The sequence below is a fragment of the Chrysochloris asiatica genome, unplaced genomic scaffold (assembly GCF_000296735.1).
Source record: "Chrysochloris asiatica unplaced genomic scaffold, ChrAsi1.0 scaffold00090, whole genome shotgun sequence".
Lineage (NCBI taxonomy): Eukaryota > Metazoa > Chordata > Mammalia > Afrosoricida > Chrysochloridae > Chrysochloris > Chrysochloris asiatica.
The window spans coordinates 566,049-570,041 of NW_006408608.1; positions in this window are offsets into that span (position 1 = coordinate 566,049).

The following is a 3,993-nucleotide window of genomic DNA, read 5'->3' on the forward strand; positions in this document are numbered from 1 at the left end:
ACACCAAAAGCACAAGCAACAACAACAACAACAAAAGATATCAAAAATTCGGAAGTTCATAAAGCACCATCAAGAAAGTGAAAAAACAACACACCGAATGGGAGAAAATATTTACAGATCCTATATCTGATAAAGAGGCTTTCTGCTCCCATAAAGACCTACAGCCTCGGAAACCCTATACAGGGTCGCTATGAGTTGGAACCAACACCACAGCACACAACCACCACCACCACCATATCTGGTAAAGGAGTTGTATCTAGAATATATAAGAATTAGAAAAAAGGCAACTCAGTCCAATTTGGATAAAGGATCTGAACAGGTGTTTCTCCAAAGGAGAAAATACAAGCGGCCAATAAGCACACAAAGAGCTAAACATCATTATCCCTGAGGAAGATGCAAATCCACACCACAACGGACTACCTCTTTGCACCTGTAAAATGGCATGGAGAAAGGCGACTGACTTCCTGTCTTCACAGGGGGAGAGAGTATCACCAGGTGAAGCAGAGGTCAGACATACCTCTTCTCTCCAAACTTTACCAATCCTGACATTGGCCGTCTCTCCCACAGTATTCTCTACTCCTGCTAGGCTCAGTAATTCTGTGTGCAGTACTCAGGCTCAGAGGTTAATTGGGGAATTCAAAGGTCACAATTCAGCTTTAGGAATGACTCAGGAGTTCTTCCACCGGAGGCCTACACGCTGCCATTGCTGTTGCTACCACGTCTCTAAGGATCCCCGAGGAGTTCCAGCCCATTTTGCGAGTACTTGACACAAATTGATGGGCCGCAGACATTGCCTTTGCCATCACTGTCTTTAAGGGTGTGGGATGAAGATCTGCTCCTGGGGTGTTGGGGAAAGCAGACGCTGACCTCACCAAGAGAGCAGGAGTGCTCCCTGAGTCATCAGGTGATGTGTGTCATCACCGTTATACAGAAGCCAGTCCTATACAAGGCTCCAGACTGGTTCCTGAACAGACAGAAAAACGTGAAGGCTGGCAGATACAGTCAGGGTCTAGCCAATGGTATGGACAACCAGCTCTGTGAAGACCTGAAGAAGATTCCAGCCCTCAGAAGACCATGTCACTTCCGGGCTTTCCTGTTCAAGACCACTGGTTGCTGTGGCTATAACTTTGGCATATCCAAGAAGAAATGAAATTATATAGGCCTTGTCTATTAATAAATCATACACACACAAAGAAATGACTCAGGATACAAATAGACAATCTCTCTTAGCTGTGCCTGTAGGCAGGCCTCTCTCTGATCTAGACACTGAGGGCCTCTCGGGCTGACCAGCCTCTGCCCTGCTCAGGCAAGTGTTACAAAGCTCTTTAGCTCCACCAATACATGGCCAGAAGCACCCCACTCTACCTGCAAGCCTGCCCAAAGGCTCTCGGCTTTCTCACACTGTGGGGTTGGGAAGCACACTGCGCCGTCTCCTGCCGCTCTCCTGGTATGTTGCATCTTTCTGTCGCTGTTCACTGTCTCCTCTGTTACAGAGTTCAGACTCCTGGGTCTAGGAAGTTTCCAATGCAAAGACCCCAGCTCCCTGAAAGATGAGCATACACTCCCAGGTCTTTCTGGTTGGTCTTTCTGTCTCTGGGATGGCTCATTTTAAGCCTAGTGGGATGGCAAAAGTGACCAACCCCTTTGCTATACTTCTATATACCTTGTTTGTATGGTCCCATTCACACAAGGGACCATGAACCTTATTTGTATTATTAGTAAATAAGACATAACCCTTTTGGTGGGCCACAAGCACCGGATTTGCATAGTCTCGCCCAATATTTTGGTGGGAGTTACGAGAAGTTATGCATCTCACGGCACACCCATCAAGTTGGTTCTGACTCCTAGTGACCCTATGTACAACATAACAAAACACTGCCCAGTCCCATGCCATCCTCAAAATCAGTCTATCAGACCAGGAAGTCTGGTCTTTTGTGTGTGTGTAATTCTGATTTTTGTTCTATATTTTTCTTTTACTCTGTCCAGGACCTTCTATAGTGATCTTAATCAGAGTGGTCAGTTGTGTTGTGGTAGCTGGGTGCCATCTAGTTCTACTAGTCTCAGGCTAGTGGAGACTGTGGTTTCTGTGGTCCATTAATCCTTTGGATTCATTGTTTACTTACGTCTTTGGTTTCCTCTTTTCTTTGTTCTGGATGGGGAGAGACCAAGAGTTGCATCTTAGATGGCTGCTCACAATCTCTAAAGACCTGGTCACCACCTAACCAATGTAGGATGCTGAACATTGTCCTTGTGGACTGTGGTCATTGTGAAGTGCTATCAAGTTGGTTCCAACCCATAGCGGCCCTGAATAGGGTTTCTGAGGAACTGCTGGTGGGTTTGCACCACCAACCTTGCAGCTTAAACTGACCTTTTGGTCCAGTGCATTATGTGATGCCAATTAATCGTAGAGTCCCCTGAGACTGGTCCTGAGCCTCCAGACATAGTAACTCATCCCCTGACAAGGCTGTAAATCTTTATGGGAGCAGATTGCCAAATCTTTATCCTATAGAGAAACGGGTGGGTTTGAACTGCCAAGAAGCCAAACTCTTAACCACTATGCCACCAAGGCACAATTTTACCTCTACTGTTGCCTTACAAGCTGTACCTCTCTATTTTCTTTTTTTAGTAGCAGTTTACAATGACCTCTTTAACATATCACAATCCACCTTCAAGCATTATTTCACCACTTTACAGGTAGTGTAAGAACCTTAAAACAGTACATGTGCTACCCTTTCAAACACCACCTCCATTTTCTTTGTTTTTGTATTTAAGAGGGTTTCAAAATTTTTGTGGAAAAATAGAATTAAGTTGGCAGAAGAATAATGAAGGCAGGAGAAGATAGGGAGGAGCAGAAGAGTTAAAGGCAACAGAGGTGGTGGTTATGTGCCGTGGAGTTGGTTCCAACTCATAGTGACCCTGTATAGGGTTTCCGAGACTGTAAATCTTTACGAAAGCAGAAAGCCTCATCTTTCTCCATGGAACACCTGGTAGTTTCGAACTGCTGTCCCTGGGGTTAGCAGCCCGATTCGTAACCACTACGCTACCAGAGCTCCTTAACGGCAACAGAGGTATATAGTGTCATATGCACAATCCTGCAATAATAGTGATCTGTGGGTAGATACATGGAGAGATGCACAGGCTATCCAAGTGTGGAAGGAAGAGTAGGAGTACACACACAAATAAGTAAAGGTTTAACAATGATATTTATACATGGAGTATTCACCTTGGCTGCAAACATATCCATAAATGTGGGGAGTATGGGTGGGGGTAGTTGTGTGTCATCAAGTTGGTTCTAACTCATAGTGACCCCATATAGGGTTTGTGAGGCTGTAAATCTTTATGGGAGCAGAAAGCATCATCTTTTCCCATAGAGCTGCTGGTAGCTTTGAACTGCTGACTTTGTGGTTAGCAGCCCAATGTGTAACCCACTACACCACCAGATCTACTTGTGGGAGCCTGCTAGGTCAAAATTATGGAAATTTCTGAAGACAAGAGCATAGTCTTGGGGACACCCTAGTCAATTGGCATAAAATGTGTAGACAATGTTCAACATCCTGTTTTTGTTTCCAAGCCAAACTGTATCCAGCTTTATTAAAGATACTTTTCACAAACAATCATGGGATTCAGGCAGGACATGGGCAGACAGTTGTTAATGATATACAACAACTTTCAAACCCCCTTCTTTGATGGACTCCCATAATCAGAAAGCCACTATAAAACCCAATGAAGTCTTCATCTGATGGTCTGAACAGGGAAAGTTTAGAGTGAGGGTTGACATTTCACATTTAGCATGTCGTTTAAAAACTTTTCACAAGCCGACCCTGACTTTCAGAAAATGAAATGAAAAAGGAAGAATGACCAATCTGAAGACCCACAGTCTCAACAAAGGAGCCGCTGCTCTTCTGAGGGTGCCACTGAGATGACACCACTGGAAAGTGCAGGTTCCCTGACACATGAATAACCAGTTCTCTGAGGTCAGGTCCCAACAGGTCT